General features: G+C 39.4%; 1 protein-coding gene across 2 annotated transcripts in view; it reads left to right on the top strand.

Annotated features, from left to right (window-relative positions):
* Positions 1-23,030, top strand: part of LOC138854587 (sodium/potassium/calcium exchanger Nckx30C-like) — a 472,208-nt gene that overhangs the window by 68,993 nt on the left and 380,185 nt on the right. The window contains exon 2 of one of the 2 annotated variants that reach the window (XM_070098628.1): positions 11,101-11,133. The exons of the other annotated variant lie outside the window; for it this stretch is intronic. The gene's annotated coding sequence lies outside the window, so the exon portion shown is untranslated. The remainder of the gene's footprint in view (positions 1-11,100; positions 11,134-23,030) is intronic. 2 annotated transcript variants of the gene reach the window in all.

Below are 23,030 nucleotides of genomic sequence, written 5' to 3'. Positions count from 1 at the left end.
TCTTCTCCACTATAATACCTGGTGATAAAGTGTCTTCTCCACTATAATACCTGGTGATAAAGTGTCTTCTCCACTATAATACCTGGTGATAAAGTGTCTTCTCCACTATAATACCTGGTGATAAAGTGTCTTCTCCACTATAATACCTGGTGATAAAGTGTCTTCTCCACTATAATACCTGGTGATAAAGTGTCTTCTCCACTATAATACCTGGTGATAAAGTGTCTTCTCCACTATAATACCTGGTGATAAAGTGTCTTCTCCACTATAATACCTGGTGATAAAGTGTCTTCTCCACTACAATAAATCGTGATGACGCTACATTTTATTGTCAGACTCTTAGTGTAAGAACGAGGGTAGGCGGTGAGAGGGATCTCTGGGGAAGAGAAGCCACGAGCACAGCAAAAATAGATATACACCTGAGGTTGTCACTATTGCAAAACACTAATCGAAACTCCGTCAGTGTCCCTCCGGAGGATCACAAACAACCAACCGCCTTTGTTTCTTCTTGGGACGCTTCTGAGGTTTGTCTTAAGACATTGTTTGTAATGTTTACTTTTCAAGTAACAAATGAAATATCACGAAAGAGCTTGCAAGATCATATATATGTATATATGCATATATATATATATATATATATATATATATATATATATATATATATATATATATATATATATATATATATATATATATATATATATATATATATATGCAATAAGATCACAGTAAACAGGTGTTTTCAAAATATGCAAAACAACCACTCTGAAAGAATAGAGAAATTCCAAGCGCTTTCGTGACTACTCACATTATCAAGGAACTATGAAAGTGAAGCATCCAAGGAAGCTATATAAGGGGTCGGCCAGCACCTCACTATCAGATCCCACAACGGTTAAACACGTGACGCGCGGCGAGCCAACTTGGATAGGTCCCTTGCAAAACTCACCCCCAAGCTATTTATTTGTCCAGTGTATTATTAAATTCTACCCAAATTCTATTAATTATAAATGGATCTAATTTATATAAACCAAAGGAAATATTCATATTATTGTCAAAACTGCTTTTTATGATACAAGATTCAATTATATTCCTGTCGACCATGGACTTGCTTGATACTACTTTCTCAACTTTTTGAAAATCAATTGGATGGTTAAAATCTCTTACATGAATAAATAGAGCATTGGAATCTTGTCCAGTTCTAATGCTATATTTAAAAAATCTCGAACTAAGATTAAAACAACATAAATATAGCATTAGAACTGGACAAGATTCCAATGCTCTATTTATTCATGTAAGAGATTTTAACCATCCAATTGATTTTCAAAAAGTTGAGAAAGTAGTATCAAGCAAGTCCATGGTCGACAGGAATATAATTGAATCTTGTTTCATAAAAAGCAGTTTTGACAATAATATGAATATTTCCTTTGGTTTATATAAATTAGATCCATTTATAATTAATAGAATTTGGGTAGAATTTAATAATACACTGGACAAATAAATAGCTTGGGGGTGAGTTTTGCAAGGGACCTATCCAAGTTGGCTCGCCGCGCGTCACGTGTTTAACCGTTGTGGGATCTGATAGTGAGGTGCTGGCCGACCCCTTATATAGCTTCCTTGGATGCTTCACTTTCATAGTTCCTTGATAATGTGAGTAGTCACGAAAGCGCTTGGAATTTCTCTATTCTTTCAGAGTGGTTGTTTTGCATATATATATATATATATATATATATATATATATATATATATATATATATATATATATATATATATATATATATATATATATATATATATATATATATATATATATATATATATATATATATATATATATATATATATATATATATATATATATATATATCGTGCCGAATAGGCAGAACTTGCGATCTTGGCTTAAATAGCAACTCTTATCTTGCCACATAGGACTAGTGAAAATTTGTGTATGCAATAATTTGGCCAAAATCATTCTGAACCTAACGAAAAAAATATATTTGATTGTGTTTGTTTAGTACTAAATTATTGTAAACGTATTTAAAATATATTTAGTTGGGTTAGGCTAAAATAAATTGCTCTTGTTATAATAAGGTTAGGTAAGTTTTCTAAGATTCTTTTGGTGCAAAATTAAAAATTTTTACATTAACATTAATGAAAAAAATATATCTTTAAATGTATAATAGAAAATTTCAGAAAGGACTTAATTTTAAATGAGTTCTTGCTAATTGACCAGTTTTACATATTCGGCACGACATATATATATATATATATATATATATATATATATATATATATATATATATATATATATATATATATATATATATATATATATATATATATATATATATATATATATATTATATATATATATATATATCGCTAGATAGAGAAGTCGAGAACGGAGATAAAATACACAGCTTCAAGAATGGTTATGTTCCAGTACCTGAAGGCCGGAAATCAATTTAAATGGCCGATAAAAATTAAGAGGCGATGCCAGTAGCTATGTATTAACCACTTCAAGCGCAACCGAAGATACACACAAGCAAGCACACGCAGACACGCATATATAAAAAGAACAAAAAAAAATACTTTTTACAACAACTATAAATTGTTTGTGTCCACCATTTTTTTTCAGCAAATCGGTACAACGCCTCCCCCCCCCCACCCACAGGAAATCGATGACACGCACTGCTGCAGCACATCATCACCAACGAGGTGCAGAGTCCCTCCACCACACTGACTCTGTGCCAGCCGTGTTGACACGTCCCTCAGGGAAGCACCAACAAAATGACGACCTAAAATCCACTGCGAAAAATAACAGTAAAATGTTCTTTATGATTACAGTTGAGATTATTGGTGATTTGTGCTACTGATGTGTAATGTGTATTGTTGAAAGCTATATATATATATATATATATATATATATATATATATATATATATATATATATATATATATATATATATATATATATATATATATATATATATATATATACATATACATATATATATATATATATATATATATATATATATATATATATATATATATATATATATATATATATATATATATATATATATATACATATATATATATATATATATATACATATATATATAACAATAAATACGTGACCGTTTTCAGGTCACGTATTTGTTCTGAAAACACATTTTGTATATGTTTAAGTGAGGTTTAACAGGAGCTTTATCAAGCTTGAGAGCGAAACGTTGCCACAATAAAATATCACATTAGTTGCACATGTGGCCTATTACCTAACATATTGTCGGTAGTTCTACCAACATTGTCACGAGTCACTTAATGATCGCATTAATAAAACGTGACGAAAATCACATCAGCTGTTTATTACACTGAATTTCACTATATAAATTACAATAAAAGTTTTGCAAGTAGTTAAAGTAGTTCCACAGATGAACTACTCGACCAACTACAGTGTTTTTATCTTACTAACTATTTAGTAACAACATTAGTGCTAAACCTAGAAAATAAACAACGAAAATATCTTTTGATGATAAAAAAATATTTACAAAGTAACCAGATTCGTTTTTTGAATGGAGTTTCTAACTAAACAAGAGCTGCATAAAAGACATGTCTCACGACTTTTTTTTTACGAAGTTTATTGGTAAAAAAATAAATCTGGCTTGCTTTTTTTTCTTGCTTGACGACTTATACACTGGTACTAGAGACAGGTATGTGAGACTGTCACAGGTGTGGGAGCGTAACACACAGGTGTAGGAAACTAACACACAGGAAAACGAGACTACAGTATTTATTTTTGAGTCTGGTATGAGACAAACTCACGCTGGAAAGGTTATAAATACAGACGTGACCCAAAAATTATAGGAAACGCGGTGGATGTCGCCTTCAGACACCCATATGACAGATATCATTTTGTTGACAAGTGTGTCTGCAACATTTTCTTGAACCCTAGTAGACGCAGATGTCGACAAATTAAACACGTCTCCTCTCTACCCCTTTCCTAATAACTGTTAGAATATCCCCTTGAGAGATCGTTGTAATGTCGACACATTAACCCCATCTCCTTCCTGTCCCTTTCCTAATAACTCTTAGAGCATCCCCTTGAGAGATCGTTGTAATGTCGACACATTAACCCCATCTCCTTTCTGCCCCTTTCCTAATAACTCTTAGAGCATCCCCTTGAGAGATCGTTGTAATGTCGACACATTAACCCCATCTCCTTCCTGTCCCTTTCCCACTCTTCAAGTATCCACTAAGAAGAGATCCCTTTATCTACAGCTAAATTAGTCACAGAGAGATCGATGCTATGTCAGTGACGATCTGTCAATAATTAATAGCTATGATATTGTTTTTTAATGACTTGTGAAATACGGTAGAATGGCGTACGTACTTTAATTTGTAAGTATAGAAACGAAGTTTGGGAGTGATTACAGCTCCCGGTCCTGGAGGAAGGGTTTCGTACACACGTATTCTGCGTGTTGTTATCCGTGTATCCTGATGGAGTTCGTTAACAAAAACACGAAGGAATAGACGAAAACAACGTACTTGTATAACGTAACGCATAGTTGAGCTGTAAGGTTCCTTATACGACATGAGCTGCTATATAGGTGTCCTATATAGTATTATATAACCGTGATCCATCAACAAAAAAAAAATCACAATACGGTGTCTGGAACAATTCACACACAAAAAATACACACAATGCGGTGGCTCAGACAATTCACAATTTACACACAATACCATAGCTGGAATAAGTAAGAGTTAATTAAATAAAAAAGAGTAAGGTTTTTGGTACTGCCACTGTTCTTATGTTTTATGTGACGCGCTAAACCCGGTGCCACCACCATTATCACCACTACCACTATCCCCCCTACGACAACCACTACTATACCCACCACTATCGTCACCATCATCACCACCACCACAACCACTATCATTATCACCACAGCCACTATCACCACCACCACAACCACTATCATTATCACCACAGCCACTATCATCACCACCACAACCACTATCATTATCACCCCAATCGCTATCATCACCACCACAACCACTATCACCACCACCACAACCACTATCATTATCACCACAACCACTATCACCACCACCACAACCACTGTCTCTACCACCACCACTTGCACCACTCCTAACACAGCCACTATCACCACCTCTCTCGCCAACACTATCACCACCTTCTCTCCACCACTATCACCACCACCACAACCACTGTCACCACTACCACTGTCACCACTACCACTGTCTCTACCACCACCACTTGCACCACTCCTAACACAGCCACTATCACCACCTTCTCTTTACTCAGATATGGTAAACATGAGGAAATTAAATCTTCATCAGAGTACAAAACAAATTCTGGCCACAAAATAGAGCGAAACACCAACGTCAAAGACCTGGGAGTGATTATGTCGGAGGATCTCAACTTCAAGGACCATAACATTGTATCAATCGCATCTGCTAGAAAAATGACAGGATGGATAATGAGAACCTTCAAAACTAGGGAGGCCAAGCCCATGATGACACTCTTCAGGTCACTTGTTCTATCTAGGCTGGAATATTGCTGCACTCTAACAGCACCTTTCAAGGCAGGTGAAATTGCCGACCTAGAAAATGTACAGAGAACTTTCACGGCGCGCATAACGGAGATAAAACACCTCAATTACTGGGAGCGCTTGAGGTTTCTAAACCTGTATTCCCTGGAACGCAGGAGGGAGAGATACATGATTATATACACCTGGAAAATCCTAGAGGGACTAGTACCGAACTTGCACACGAAAATCACTCACTACGAAAGCAAAAGACTTGGCAGACGATGCACCATCCCCCCAATGAAAAGCAGGGGTGTCACTAGCACGTTAAGAGACCATACAATAAGTGTCAGGGGCCCGAGACTGTTCAACTGCCTCCCAGCACACATAAGGGGGATTACCAACAGACCCCTGGCAGTCTTCAAGCTGGCACTGGACAAGCACCTAAAGTCAGTTCCTGATCAGCCGGGCTGTGGCTCGTACGTTGGTTTGCGTGCAGCCAGCAGCAACAGCCTGGTTGATCAGGCGCTGATCCACCAGGAGGCCTGGTCACAGACCGGGCCGCGGGGGCGTTGACCCCCGAAACTCTCTCCAGGTAAACTATCACCACCACCAGTACTACCCCGTCCCCCCACAGCAACCCGGGCCGAGGTTAATGACTGCGTCAAAAGATAAAATTAACATATCAACATATAATCAATGAGGATAAACGCAGTAAATCGTTGAAAGCGTAGACCAACAACGATATTTTACGCCGAGGAGCTAAATATATACGCAATTATTGCTCCTCAAACTGATGATGGTGAGGCAATCATCGAAACACACCTCGTTTTCTTTGCAGATTCTCTTAATGGGTTCCTCAACTAGAATACCTTTGTTATCTTCTATTTATTTACTTATAGGCCATTAGGTGTGGCTGGGATGGTAATAAAGTCATTAGACATCTTTAAATCACATCATAATCACGACACTTAGTTATTCACTTCTTTTATAATAAGTAAATTGAATAGAAGTTCGGTAGGTGTAAGTGGGTGGGCGGGTTTGGAGGATGGGCGGTGGGTGTAGGATGGGCGGTGGGTGTAGGATGGGTTTGTTTGGAGAGTGGGTGAGTTTGAGAAGGGTGCGTGTGTAGTGGATGGGAGTGCAGTGGGTGGGAGTGCAGTGGGTGGGAGTGCAATGGGTGGGAGTGCAGTGGGTGGGAGTGCAATGGGTGGGAGTGCAGTGGGTGGGAGTGCAGTGGGTGGTAGTGCAGTGGGTGGGAGTGCAATGGGTGGGAGTGCAGTGGGTGGGAGTGCAGTGGGTGGTAGTGCAGTGGGTGGGAGTGCAATGGGTGGGAGTGCAGTGGGTGGGAGTGAGGTGGGTGATAGTGCAGTGGGTGGGAGTGCAATTGGTGGAAGCAGTAACATCTCTGTTCACTCTTCTGTAATTACAGTTTATTCAACATAAATTAACTAACGTTACTTATCGCTGCATCAGCTTAATAACTCTCTAACAAAAAAATATTATGACATTCTGCAATTAGTGGAATAATTTAGAGGAAAAGGTCAAAGGTCGATGGGTTATTAAGGTAATTACTTAAGCCAAGAACGCAAGGCACGGAAATGTGTTATTGTCATTTAGTCATGTAATTATAGGGGATTCACTGAACCATTAAGGGTCATGGAGTTCCTGGTTGGAATGGCAGGTAATCAGGTTTGATCCGTGAAAGAGAAGAGAGGCTCCAAATCTATGGATCAAGAGCACTTTACTATCATCTTAGAAGCTTCCCTAATGTGTCATCCTAAACTAGAACTGGAAGTTAGCCTAGAAGGAAGTACTTCTTCTACCTTGTGTTGCTAATTAGACTTGTCCCAGTGACTCCTGTAGTCAGAGACGTGGCCCTAGGTTAGAGTGAAATATAGCCCTAGGTTAGAGTGAAACATGGCCCTAGTTTAGAGTGAAATATGGCCCTAGGTTAAAGTGAAAAGTGACCCAGGGTTAGAGTGAAACATGGCCTTGTGTTAGAGTAAAACATGGCCCTGGGTTAGAGAGAAATATAGCCATGGGTTAGAGTGAAACATAGCCCTGGGGTAGAATGAAACATGGTCCTGGGTTAGAGTGAAACATGACCTTGTGCTAAAGTGAAACATGGCCTTGTTTTAGAGTGAAACATGGTCTTGTGTTATAGTGAAACATTGTCTTGTGTTAGAGTGAAACATGGCCTTGTGTTAGAGTGAAACATGGTCATGTGTTAGAGTGAAACATGGCCTTGTGTTAAAGTGAAACATGGCCCTGGTTTAGAGTGAAACATGACCTTAGGTTAAAGTGAAACGTGACCCAGGGTTAGAGTGAAACATAGCCCTGGGTTAGAGTGAAACATGACCTTGTGTTAGAGTAAAACATGGCCCTGGGTTAGAGTGCAACATAGCCCTGGGTTAGAGTGAAATATAGCTCAGGGTTAGAGTAAAACATAGCCCTGGGTTAGAGTGAAACATGGCCTTGTGTTAAAGTGAAACATGGCCTTGTTTTAGAGTGAAACATGGTCTTGTTTTAGAGTTAAACATGGTCTTGTGTTAGAGTGAAACATTATCTTGTGTTAGAGTGAAACATGGCATTGTGTTAGAGTGAAACATGACCTTGTGTTAGAGTGAAACATGGCCTTGTGTTAAAGTGAAACATGTCGTTGTCTTAGAGTGAAACATGACCTTGTGTTAGAGTGAAACATGGTCTTGTGTTTGAGTGAAACATGGCCTTGTGTTAAAGTGAAACATGGCCTTGTTTTAGAGTGAAACATGGTCTTGTGTTAAAGTGAAACATGTCGTTGTCTTAAAGTAAAACATGGCCTCGTGTTACAGTGAAACATGGTCTAGTGTTAGAGTGAAACATGATCTTGTGTTAGAGTGAAACATGGCCTTGTGTTAGAGTGTAACATGGCCTTGTGTTAGAGTGAAACATGGTCTTGTGTTAAAGTGAAACATGGCCTTGTGTTAGAATGAAACATGGCCTTGTGTTAGAGTGAAACATGACCTTGTGTTAGAGTGAAACATGGCCTTGTGTTAGAGTGTAACATGGCCTTGTGTTAGAGTGAAACATGGTCTTGTGGTGTTAAAGTGAAACATGGCCTTGTGTTAGAATGAAACATGGCCTTGTGTTTGAGTGAAACATGGCCTTGTGTTAGAGTGTAACATAGCCTTGTGTTAGAGTGCAACATGGCCTTTTGTTAGAGTGAAACATGGCCTTGTGTTAGAGTGAAACATGGCCTTGTGTTAGAGTGAAACATGGCCTTGTGTTAGAGTGAAACATGGCCTTGTGTTAGAGTGTAACATGGCCTTGTGTTAGAGTGTAACATGGCCTTGTGTTAGAGTGAAACATGGCCTTGTGTTAGAGTGAAACATGGCCTTGTGTTAGAGTGAAACATGGCCTTGTGTTAGAGTGAAACATGGCCTTGTGTTAGAGTGAAACATGTCCTTGTGTTAGAGTGAAACCTGGCCTTGTGTTAGAGTGCAACATGGCCTTGTGTTAGAGTGTAACATGGCCTTGTGTTAGAGTGTAACATGGCCTTGTGTTAGAGTGCAACATGGCCTTGTGTTAGAGTGTAACATGGCCTTGTGTTAGAGTGTAACATGGCCTTGTGTTAGAGTGCAACATGGCCTTGTGTTAGAGTGTAACATGGCCTCATGTTCGAGTGTCATGACCTTGATTTTATTCCCCAAAATTATTTTATAACTCATTACATAATAAACGCAGAGGCAGTTGGCCGGTGGGAGTCCGTCTCTCTCACTTGATTACAGTGACTCCTCTTGCAAATAGCCGTACAAACCAACCAAGCATAGATTTACAGCTAAGATTAACAACTGCTAGATAAGAGTTAAGAGTATCGGTCGTTTTGCACCATTGTGAAGTGTCTCAAAGGAAACACAAGCATCAAGTGTAAATTAATATTTGTCTTGAAGTTAACATCCCTCCACATCCATCAGAGTGTTAGCAGTATTCTTCCCTCCTGTCCTCAAGTCAGACTGACAGTTTTCCCATATTTCCTGCACATATATTATCTTGCTCTCTGTGTTGTACGTAAAAAACTTTATTTCTTTCTTGTATATTATATCAAACTTGTGTATCCAAAGGATCTGGTGATATTGTCAGATATATGAGGCACACGGTAAGGCAACACCTATCCTCGTCCTCCTTTAATTCATGAATTGTCTGCTCTTGTCACCTGTTCTGGGTGCAGGAGCGTTAGGTTTTTTTCTGCAAATCCCGAAAAGGTAAAATATATTGTAACAATATAAAATATATAAATTACAAAAGTTTGCGAGACACAGTGAATGTGACACGCACATGGAACTGTGTACTGGCAATATGTAATGTTGCTCTGCAGTTTCTGCAAGTTCAGTAAAAGAGTGTCGATTAACGATGTAGAAAAATGTTCACATTTGCAGAGGAGTTATTTTTTGTTTGACATTTTGCTCTAACGTTCAAAGACTAACATTCTCCTCAGGGTGGTCAATACACTCCCAGAACCCGACCTTTAAGAAAATGCTTCCTTTGGTCTCCCATCTATAAATACCACCAATATAAATAATGAGTTTGTGCCACTTATAAATAACGGTACAGAACTTTTTCTAAACGTGCGTTAGCGCGGGTGATGCCGTGTCTTAGTTTACTTATAGTTTAGAACTTTAGAAACTGAGCCAATAACTTGATGGTTTGAAGAAAGGTTTAAACTGGTTTCCTAAATTTGTTTTTAACAAATAAGTGAAGTATAGATATAAATCTAGATGTGCTCCTGTTTACCCTTTTGGGACATAGTTCCTAAGCCAACAGTATGGATATGGGATGCACAATAAACTAATCACTTCGGTTGCAAATTCTAAAAATACTAACAGGTATTTGGTATATAAACACAGAGCAAACCTTGTTTTATCTAGGCGACCTTTGTTTAAATTAAGAACGACCTTCACCTACTCCAGGCATTCTTCCTATAAGAGTCGTACAAGAACTGCACGAGTTCACAAGACTGTAAAGGGCAGCGCTTCATCACTTTAAAAACATTAGATGAAGAAAAGTTTTTTCCAATCTTCAAGAGAGTTTAGGGAAGAACCTTTCCTGAAATTAGTTCCTACGTGTGAGCTGTGTTGTTGTCAGATAAAAGACACATTGCCATAGTATTTAGAGCCAGTTGGTTTATTAATTTTTCGTTCTACTACTACTATACCTCTTGCATATTTCATATATCGCTCTCAGTTCCTTATAACTCACCCTTATACCACTATAACTCCCGTATACCCTTAAAAATTAACATGTCCCAAGAACCCATTCCAACTCCATTATAACTCATTCCTACTCTAATACATCTAACTCACACACACACACCTAAATACCTAGAGTTCATTCTTACATCCCTACACGTCCCTCCTAAACCCCAACAACTCGCCCTCATTTCTTTATAACACTTTCATATCTTTCTCATAACTGATTTTAACTCATTCCAGCAAGTGAAGCAGACTTCACTACTGGAATGTTACCAGGTTATGCTAGTTATTTATATATTTTCTTTTTCTTTTTACAGGTGAGACTCGGCATCTGATGATCACTTGTTGAGGTAAGTTTGTATCTAGTAACTTATTTTTACTCATCTGTTTATGGTTGCACGGGTCGAGTGACAGCTCCTGGCCTCAATTTTTTAACTTATTTGCTGGGTTTACTTCTTCGTAGCCTCGTGGGTCCTGCCAAAGCTGTTCTTAAAATTATTAATATCAAGTCAGTCCTCGCTACCACGTCCAGGTCATTCCACTTCCTGACTACTTTGAGGATGAAGAAATATTTTCTGGCACTCCTGTAACTCATGTGCATCTTTAACTTTCAACTGTGCTCTTGTGTACCTGTTTTCCTTCTCTAAAACAGTCAATCTCTTGTCACACGATCAAATCCACTAAAAAGTTTTGCATATCGTTGTAATGTCTCTCCTGGCTCTTTTCTCATATATTGTTGTCAGGTTCAGTTCCTTTAGCCTCTCCTTATAGCTTATATCTCTTAGCTCCTCTGTGACTAGTCTTATTGCGTACCTTTATACCTTTATATCTTCCCCAAGTTCTAACGTGTTTTATCAGGTGAAGGTTCCAAGATGGTCCTGTCATGTGTATGGTGCACTGAATAATTCTTCATTGTCAAACGAATTTTCGCTGCGCATGTTCCAGTGTATGTCTCCTGTGATGCACTTGGTGCTATGCTCACACCTTTCTCCTTGAGTATGATATGCAGCGTCTGTTACCCAAGTGTAACCTCAGTTTCTGATTTTCTTGGTCCTTCCCTGATTTGTGTGAACTTGTATTTTCTGGGTTAAATACCAGAAGCACTTGTGTATGTGTACTGTCACAGTACAGTGCGCTAGTTCTTGTAGTCTCGGTATTTCCTGTTTCTGAACTTCTTCCACTTTGAGTCACTAACTGATGACTGACCTCCAGCTTATTCAGAGGTGTCAGATTCCCAACTTCCTACGCAATAGCTGCCGACTAGGAGTTTTTTCCAGTCTTTTACCTTCCAGTGTGTTGTATTCCAGAAAGAACAGCTACACGCTGCTAATTGCTTGTTAATGCCGGCTAACCACCGATGTCCAGGCTGCTCAACAACTCATCACAGATATCATGGATTAGCAACCCACCAATTGCTCAGACCAAGTAGAACAGGAACAAGTTATTTTTTGCATTGTTCAATACACATATCTATAAACAATTAACTGTGATGTTATCTCCAGTACCGCATAGAATTGCCGAGGTAAGAACTAAACCCCTGGGACCTTATTGGTGACACATTCCAATGGGAACATTTTTCCTGTTATATATATATATATATATATATATATATATATATATATATATATATATATATATATATATATATATATATATATATATATATATATATATATATATATATATATATATATATATATTATATATATATATATATATATATATATATATATATATATATATATACATATACATATTCCGTATATTGTTCTGATAAAAAAAAGTGTGAAGGGAAACACCCAAGTAACTAGAGACCTATTTCACATATTTTGTTAGGCCTGCTTCAGTTCCACACTTTCTTTTCAAACCCAAGGAATTACCTCATCTTGTTGCTTTACTTTTGATCTATTATATAAATTATACAATATAGCTGCTTCTGTCTCGTGTTTATCACATGGAAAATCGCCTCACAAGAAAAACGTGGGTTTATAAGCTAATACGAAGGTCAAAATAGTGGTTCAAGGCTTAGTGGAAGCACCTTTGGCTTACAGTAAACGGATCTGGGTTCAATAAAGAGCGAATAGAGATGAATTGGATGTATACTTACGCCTCTTGTCTCTGTTCACTTACTGATACTGGAAATAGTACTCGGGTAAACATCGAATGTTTACGATGAAGTTACTGGTGGGTGGTAGTATACCAGTGCTGTACGACCCATTCGGGCTTAACGTTTATTCTCGTACATGATGACGATAATAATATTGTTAATCATATTAACAATAATAATAACAATAATAATAATAATAATAATAATAATAATAATAATAATAATAATAATATGATTAATACTACTGCTGCTACTACCAATAATTATAATATTATTATACCGTAGAAATAAGCTGGGCAGTATAAAACTCTTAGCTAGTAAATTCAGGTGTTTAATAAATAAATAAGGTTGTTGAGTGGCATTAGAGAGCGTGAGTATGCAACATGCTTAGTGCATTACGTCGAGTATGCAACATGCTTAGTGCATTACATCGAGTATGCAACATGCTCAGTGCATTACGTCGAGTATGCAACATAGTGCATTACGTCGAGTATGCAACATGTTCAGTGCATTACGTCGAGTATGCAACATGCTCAGTGCATTACGTCGAGTATGCAACATGCTCAGTGCATTACGTCGAGTATGCAACATGCTCAGTGCATTACATCGAGTATGCAACATGCTCAGTGCATTACGTCGAGTATGCAACATGCTCAGTGCATTACATCGAGTATGCAACATGCTTAGTGCATTACGTCGAGTATGCAACATGCTCAGTGCATTACGTCGAGTATGCAACATGCTTAGTGCATTACGTCGAGTATGCAACATGTTCAGTGCATTACGTCGAGTATGCAACATGCTCAGTGCATTACATCGAGTATGCAACATGCTTAGTGCATTACGTCGAGTATGCAACATGCTCAGTGCATTACGTCGAGTATGCAACATGCTCAGTGCATTACATCGAGTATGCAACATGCTCAGTGCATTACGTCGAGTATGCAACATGCTCAGTGCATTACATCGAGTATGCAACATGCTTAGTGCATTACGTCGAGTATGCAACATAGTGCATTACGTCGAGTATGCAACATGCTCAGTGCATTACATCGAGTATACAACATGCTTAGTGCATTACGTCGAGTATGCAACATGCTCAGTGCATTACGTCGAGTATGCAACATGCTCAGTGCATTACATCGAGTATACAACATGCTCAGTGCATTACATCGAATATGCAACATGCTCAGTGCATTACATCGAGTATACAACATGCTCAGTGCATTACATCGAGTATACAACATGCTTAGTGCATTACATCGAGTATACAACATGCTCAGTGCATTACGTCGAGTATGCAACATGCTCAGTGCATTGCGTCGAGTATGCAACATGCTCAGTGCATTACGTCGAGTATGCAACATGCTCAGTGCATTGCGTCGAGTATGCAACATGCTCAGTGCATTACGTCGAGTATGCAACATGTTCAGTGCATTACGTCGAGTATGCAACATGCTTAGTGCATTACGTCGAGTATGCAACATGCTCAGTGCATTACATCGAGTATACAACATGCTCAGTGCATTACATCGAGTATGCAACATGCTCAGTGCATTACATCGAGTATACAACATGCTTAGTGCATTACATCGAGTATACAACATGCTCAGTGCATTACATCGAGTATACAACATGCTCAGTGCATTACATCGAGTATGCAACATGCTTAGTGCATTACATCGAGTATGCAACATGCTTAGTGCATTACGTCGAGTATGCAACATGCTCAGTGCATTACGTCGAGTATGCAACATGCTCAGTGCATTACGTCGAGTATGCAACATGCTCAGTGCATTGCGTCGAGTATGCAACATGCTCAGTGCATTACGTCGAGTATGCAACATGCTCAGTGCATTACGTCGAGTATGCAACATGCTCAGTGCATTACGTCGAGTATGCAACATGCTTAGTGCATTACGTCGAGTATGCAACATGCTCAGTGCATTACATCGAGTATACAACATGCTCAGTGCATTACATCGAGTATGCAACATGCTCAGTGCATTACATCGAGTATACAACATGCTTAGTGCATTACATCGAGTATACAACATGCTCAGTGCATTACATCGAGTATACAACATGCTCAGTGCATTACATCGAGTATGCAACATGCTTAGTGCATTACATCGAGTATGCAACATGCTTAGTGCATTACGTCGAGTATGCAACATGCTCAGTGCATTACGTCGAGTATGCAACATGCTCAGTGCATTACGTCGAGTATGCAACATGCTCAGTGCATTGCGTCGAGTATGCAACATGCTCAGTGCATTACGTCGAGTATGCAACATGCTCAGTGCATTGCGTCGAGTATGCAACATGCTCAGTGCATTACGTCGAGTATGCAACATAGTGCATTACGTCGAGTATGCAACATGTTCAGTGCATTACATCGAGTATGCAACATGCTTAGTGCATTACATCGAGTATGCAACATGCTTAGTGCATTACGTCGAGTATGCAACATGCTCAGTGCATTACGTCGAGTATGCAACATGCTCAGTGCATTACGTCGAGTATGCAACATGCTCAGTGCATTACGTCGAGTATGCAACATGCTCAGTGCATTACGTCGAGTATGCAACATGTTCAGTGCATTACGTCGAGTATGCAACATGTTCAGTGCATTACATCGAGTATGCAACATGCTTAGTGCATTACGTCGAGTATGCAACATGTTCAGTGCATTACGTCGAGTATGCAACATGTTCAGTGCATTACATCGAGTATGCAACATGCTCAGTGCATTACGTCGAGTATGCAACATGTTCAGTGCATTACATCGAGTATGCAACATGCTTAGTGCATTACGTCGAGTATGCAACATGTTCAGTGCATTACGTCGAGTATGCAACATGCTCAGTGCATTACGTCGAGTATACAACATGCTCAGTGCATTACGTCGAGTATGCAACATGCTCAGTGCATTACGTCGAGTATACAACATGCTCAGTGCATTACGTCGAGTATGCAACATGCTCAGTGCATTACGTCGAGTATGCAACATGTTCAGTGCATTACGTCGAGTATGCAACATGCTCAGTGCATTACGTCGAGTATGCAACATGCTCAGTGCATTACATCGAGTATGCAACATGCTCAGTGCATTACGTCGAGTATGCAACATGCTCAGTGCATTACGTCTGGCCACACATCTGTCAGCATAACTGTCGCTCAGTCCATTGATTGTATTAATTATTACAAGATTTCTCCGTGAACCAAGCAGCGACGCTAACAAGCCAGGTAATGAGGGAAAAGCCAAAAATTGACCTTTCTTCTGGAAAAAAATAGCATAAGGGTTAATTTACTAGCTCAACGATAGTCTTAAATGCACTGTTCTTGAGGTAGTAAGGTAATATCAACATTGACCTTTCTCATAGGATAATATTGGGGTCAATTTTCTACCTCAAGCAGAGTCGTAAATAAACGTGGATCAGTGTCGCATAATGTTATCTATGACATGAGGTCTTGTTATGTCTCGAAGCTTTTAAAGGGTTATTAATTCAAGAAATTGGAGCTACCTTTATCCCTTCCTTGGATCAAGCATGATTCCCTCCCACTTCATTCCAATGGGTTTAGCGCTGACCCATAAATAAAATACTAACAGTATATTTTTATATGGGCACTGAAGTGATATGGGTAGCTGAGGTGATATTTTTTTTTATATTTAAACCTCCGGAGGTGTAAATCTCCCCAAATCGATGGTAAAGATGTTTAAGGCACCTTGCTAGTGATGTCTCGCCCTGATTGTGGAATAAGTTGTGCTAGTTCGTATCATTTACGCTGAGGTGGAACAGAATTCTTCTTTCGTAAGCCATGCGTGTCGTAAGAGGTGGCAAAAATGTCGGGAGCAAGGGGCTAGTAACCCCTTCTCCTGCATATATTACTAAATTTAAAGAGAATCTTTCATTTTTATTTTTAGGTCACCCTGTCTTGGTGAGATACGGCCTTGTTTATATATATATATATATATATATATATATATATATATATATATATATATATATATATATATATATATATATATATATATATATATATATATATATATATAGGGAAGTACCACCTCTATAGCTGGAATGGGGACCCTCATCCTCAGAGAAGACAATAAACGTACCTCAGGGAAAACTCAAGGTTCTCCCCGGAGCTGTTTGAATATTTTCTTCTCCTACCACCCCGTATATTTATATTCTATGTGAACATTTATTAATAAACAAAATACATTTACAGAAAAAAACATGAACATGAATACAATGGCACAATGTATCAAAGATGATGAATTTCCTCCAGCTCCTCCGAGGCTGGACGTGAACCAAGTATGCAGCAAGCATTTCCCCTCTGGATGGCGACGCTGAGGCGCTGGAACATGAAAGTGGCTGCCCTGGGGTCCCTGGTGGTGTCGATGAGTCTGGAACCCAATTCTTTAAGGAAACGTGTGGCATTTTTTCCCCATGATCCCAAGGTCTCTGATCCCACTGGGACAAATTGATACTGTTGGCTAATGTCCCTGTACTTGCTGATCTTGTACTCCTCCCTGTGGTCAGCAGCTCCTCCCTGTCGCCCCACACTGTGATGGATATAGGTTTCAGCCAGTGTGTACACACAGGTATAGTCCCATGCTATATATATATATATATATATATATATATATATATATATATATATATATATATATATATATATATATATATATATATATATATATATATAAATATAGGGAGGTACCACCTCTAGAACTGTCATAGGGACCCTCAGCCTCAGAGAAAAGAATAAACTTGCTTCAGGGAAAACTCAAGGTTATATATATAAATATATATATATATATATATATATATATATATATATATATATATATATATATATATATATATATATATATATATATATATATATACGTTTCTAAACCCACAGAAGGGAAGCATCAGTGTCCATTGAAGAGAAAAAAAACTAGTTTTACAGTGGTATGTGTAGAGTGCCAGGCTCAGTATAACGGTTGTTGTGGAAGGTGCCATATAGGAAATGATTTGTGACTAGCAGTGGACGTAGATCAGTGAGGGGAAATAAAGATCAGGGATTAGCATAAACTCAGAGAGCAGAAAAGCTAAGAAATGGGAAAGGATTATTGCTAAAACCACGGGAGAATATAAGATATTATTATTAATAAAAGTGAGGAGAGCAGTGTGTAGGCCTACAGATGATACCATAGAGTGGGTCGTGTTTTATACTGAAGGACTGTTCCTCATACCATATAAGGAATATAGCGAATGGTGAGGTGTTGATGTTCAGTGATATAGTGATCTGAAACTGTGGATTACAGCAATCTGTCAAATACCCAATACATAGTGTACAATATATGGAATATATATATGGGCTGACCACCACCAGGAAAATTATTGCCAGAGGCGACAGAGAAATGTAAACTATCGTACAGGTGTTATAACGAGGAAAAAGGATTTGAATAGGCAGTGATATAGTGTACTGAATTGTGGATGAGAGTAATCCTTTTAAAACCGAGTGCTAGTGTAAGCTATGGTGTAATTATATGGGAACAAACTGCGCAAGTTTACGGTCACCCCACTGATCCCCCCACCTCTCCCCCCGCCCCTTCGTACCCCAACCAGCGTGGGTTGTTCCCTCCCTGTTGGCACCCATACCACGGACCCACTTATCACCAAACCCAGCAAAGTGGAGACGTGGGGATACAAACTGGATAAGTATTAAGCCATAGTAGAAATAATAAAATAAGAGTTGATTGATGTGCAGGGAAACAGTGAACGTGCAGTGACTGGATAGTGAGATAGTGGAAAAGGATAAACCACCACCAAATCCTCTCGCCATCCTCCCCCTCCGACACCCCAACCAGCGGGGATGGTCCTCACCCCCCCTACTGTCACCCATACCCCATACCCCTGACCACCGAACTACCTTTCATCACCGAAACCCAGCCACCACCACTACATATAACTGTCCAGGACAAGATAAACAGCAGTGATCATGACAGGAATCAGATGCTGTAGGATGTATGATATATGATGTTATACAACATAAAAGTTTTTAATGTGTAATAAGTCTCCATACTAATTACATCCCACATACCCATGTATTGACCTATAGCACCCACACCTGCGTGCAGAGCTGAAAGGTAAAGTGAAGATCAGGTTCTTGCGGTACCCAGTTGCAAATAGGATACAGGCAGGATGGCAGTACAGTATACCTGTGGGACATGTGAAAAGGCTCTTGGGAAAAAATCTAGAATCACATGCAACCTTTGCTTTTCAAAACATCATGTTACCTGTGCAAGAATAAACACTGCAACCAAAAATGACATCTATCTAGATAGGTGTTTCTGGATCTGCAACAGGGATGTAGAACTATGGACAGATATCAGGAAAGCATTCAAGAGGTTAATAAACAATAAACACGAAAAAAAGGAGGAACTATTGAATAGTCTACCTGGAATATATAGAGCATGGGAAGATAGGAGAGGAGTAAAGTCTAACACAGAGAATGCCCGGTCTACAATTGACCCAAAAATAAGCAGATACACACTAGAAAAAACACGGGAAACAAAAACAACAGCTAGTTCAGTCCCCAGCCTTAGAGCTGACCCAGACCCAGCCCCCAGCCATTGTGAAAATCCGGATTCAGTTAAAGACTCCTCCACAGCCACCAACGCCATAGCCCTTAGTACAGATGTAGTAGAGGAGCCCTCCTCTGGGATAGACTCTTCTGCAACCATCACAGTCATAGCCTCTAGTACAGATGCAGTTGGGGAATCCCCTCCCAGGAAAAATGTTGGTGCCATGGCAGCAGATGGTGGTGTCTCTGGATTGGCTATGGAGGACTGTAGTTCAGCCCTAGGACCAGCACAAATTAAGAATACATCCAGCACGAATTGTACCCAGCCAAAAACAAAATGGTGCAAATACTATATTTGGGGCATTTGTAAACATGGAATATCAGGGAAAACGAATGGGGCATGCAACTTTGAGCATCCCAAAAATTGCCGTGACCTCCTGTCTAAGGGAGTGTGTCGTTCTACCTCTTGCAAACACTTCCACCCAGAGATGTGTCAGTCTTCAGTCCTTGAAAAACAATGTTACAATACCAGCTGCACTGCACATCATCTAAAAGGGACCAGGAGGCACACACCCCATACAACAAATCATAGTAACTATGGTAGCTATGACAACACCCCAAGTGATTTTTTAGGGGTAGGAAACGAAGAAAGAAAATGGAAAGAGATAACCAAAATAGTCCACCACCTTGGAGCCTTGTTGGACTGGAGGCACAGTCAGTGGCACCTCCGGGCTCACAGCTACTGATGCCAACAACAAAATCCCCCCAACAAACATGCAACACAACCTCATTTATATTTGCTAATATACAGGACCTTAAGCCATCCTCAAACAACAAAATACCTTCTAGAGGAGTCAAATTCACTGTTTGCAGCTTTCACAGAGACCCAAGCAAAAGATTACTTTGACAGTGAAATATGGATACCTGGATACAACCTTTTCAGATGCGACAGAAAGAACAGGCAACAAGGGGGGGGGGGTTGGCCTGTACGTCAAAGAGTCGCTCATTTGCACAGAGATACTGAACACCACAAATGATGTAGTTGAAGTTCTGACAATAAAAATCGAGAACCAAAACTTAGTCATTGTACTTGTATATAAGCCACCTGATGCAACTTCCCAACAGTTCAAAGAACAACTGTCAAAAATCGACTCCTGTCTGGACAACTTTCCAGCCACATCCCCAAACATCATGCTGCTTGGTGACTTCAGTCTAAGACACACAAAATGGATGAATATAGCAAATAATGTCGTAGCAGAAATAATCCCTGGAGGTAGCTCAGATGAAAGGTCACACACGCAGGAGCTGTTGAATTTCTGCAACAAACACACCCTAAGTCAGCAAATAGTGGAGCCAACAAGACTGGAGAACACACTGGACCTTATTTTCACAAATAATGAGGACCTGGTAAGGAATATAACAATATCAAAAACAACAAATTCTGATCACAATCAAATCGAAGTCCAGACTTGCATGCACAGGAGTCCTGATCAGCACAATGCATTCAGTTATGAGGGTACCTTTACCAAATTCAACTTCAACACCAAGAACATCATCTGGGATCAGGTAAACTATGCCCTAAATGAAACATGCTGGGAGGATATCTTAAATTACATAGACCCGAACCAATGCCTAGAAAAGATCACCCTCCTGGTAGCTGAAGTATGTTCAAGGTATATTCCTATAAGACAAAAGAAAAGAAGAAGTAAACTGGAGAGAGAGAGACCCTCCCTCTACAGGAGAAGACGAAGAATCATTGAGCTCCTCAAGAATGCCAGATTATCTGATACACGGAAGGTAGTGCTAACCAGGGAAGTGGAAAATATTGAGCTGAAGTTAAAGGACTCATACAGGATCCAGGAGAGACAAGAGGAGCTAAAAGCGATTAATGAAATTGAAAGAAATTCAAAATATTTCTTTTCATACGCCAAAAATAAGTCAAAAACCACTTCTATTATAGGGCCCCTGCTCAGACAAGATGGATTCTACACTGACGACAACAAAGAAATGAGCGAGATACTGAAATTGCAGTATGACTCAATGTTCAGTGAGCCACTAACCAGTTTAAAGATAGATGATCCAAACAATTTTTTCATGAATGAGCCTCAAAACCCTGCCAATGTAGGCCAGATTTATGACATAACTCTAACTCCACTAGACTTTGAGAAAGCCATCGACGACATGCCCATGCACTCAGCCCCAGGCCCAGACTCGTGGAACTCAGTGTTCATTAAAAACTGCAAGAAACCCCTCTCACGGGCCCTAAGTATGCTATGGAGAAGGAGCTTAGACACAGGCGAGATTCCACAGTCACTAAAAACAACAGATATAGCCCCACTCCATAAAGGTGGCAGCAAAGCAGTAGCTAAGAACTGTAGACCAATAGCTTTAACGTCCCACATCATAAAAATCTTTGAAAGAGCTCTAAGAAGCAGGATAGCAAACCACCTGGACTCCCAAAAATTGCACAATCCAGGGCAACATGGTTTCAGAGCAGGTCGCTCCTGCCTTTCGTAACTGCTTGACCACTATGATATGGTCCTAGATGCACTGGAAAACAAACAAAATGCGGATGTAGTATACACAGACTTTGCAAAAGCCTTTGACAAGTGCGACCATGGTGTAATAGCACACAAAATGTGTGCTAAAGGGATAACCGGCAAAGTAGGCAGATGGATCTTCAACTTTCTAACCAATCGCACACAAAGAGTAGTGGTAAACAGAGTTAAATCAGATGCTGCCATAGTGAAGAGCTCTGTCCCACAAGGCACAGTACTCGCACCTATCCTGTTCCTTATTCTCATATCAGACATAGACAGAGATGTAAACCACAGCGCTGTATCATCTTTTGCAGACGATACTAGGATCTGCATGAGAGTGTCATCCATTGAGGACATTGTTAACCTCCAAGAAGATATAAACCAAGTTTTCCAATGGGCAACGGAGAACAATATGATGTTCAATGAAGACAAATTCCAACTACTCCGTTATGGAAAACTGGAGGAAATAATAACTAGAACTGAGTATACTACAAACTCCAATCACACAATAGAGAGGAAAAGTAATGTGAGAGACCTGGGAGAGGTAATGTCAGAGGATCTCACCTTCAAGGATCACAACAATGCCACTATCACATTGCTAGGAAACTGATAGGATGGATAATGAGAACATTCAAGACAAGAGATGCTAAGCCAGTGATGATCCTTTTTAAATCACTTATTCTTTCTAGGCTGGAATACTGCTGTACATTAACATCCCCATTCAAGGCAGGTGAAATTGCAGAGCTAGAGAATATACAGAGAACCTTTACTGCACGTATAAGTTCCATCAAACACCTTAACTACTGGGAGCGCGTGGAAGCACTTGACTTGTACTCACTAGAACGCAGGCGAGAGAGATATATCATAATCTACACCTGGAAGATTCTGGAAGGACTGGTCCCTAATATGCACACAGCAATCACTCCATACGAAAGCAAAAGACTTGGCAGGCGATGCAACATACCCCCAGTGAAAAGTAGGGGCGTCACTGGTACACTAAGAGAAAACACAATAA

Source organism: Cherax quadricarinatus, chromosome 63 (genome assembly GCF_038502225.1).
Source record: "Cherax quadricarinatus isolate ZL_2023a chromosome 63, ASM3850222v1, whole genome shotgun sequence".
Taxonomy (NCBI): Eukaryota; Metazoa; Arthropoda; class Malacostraca; order Decapoda; family Parastacidae; genus Cherax; species Cherax quadricarinatus.
This window is presented reverse-complemented; position numbering and strand designations above follow the sequence as displayed.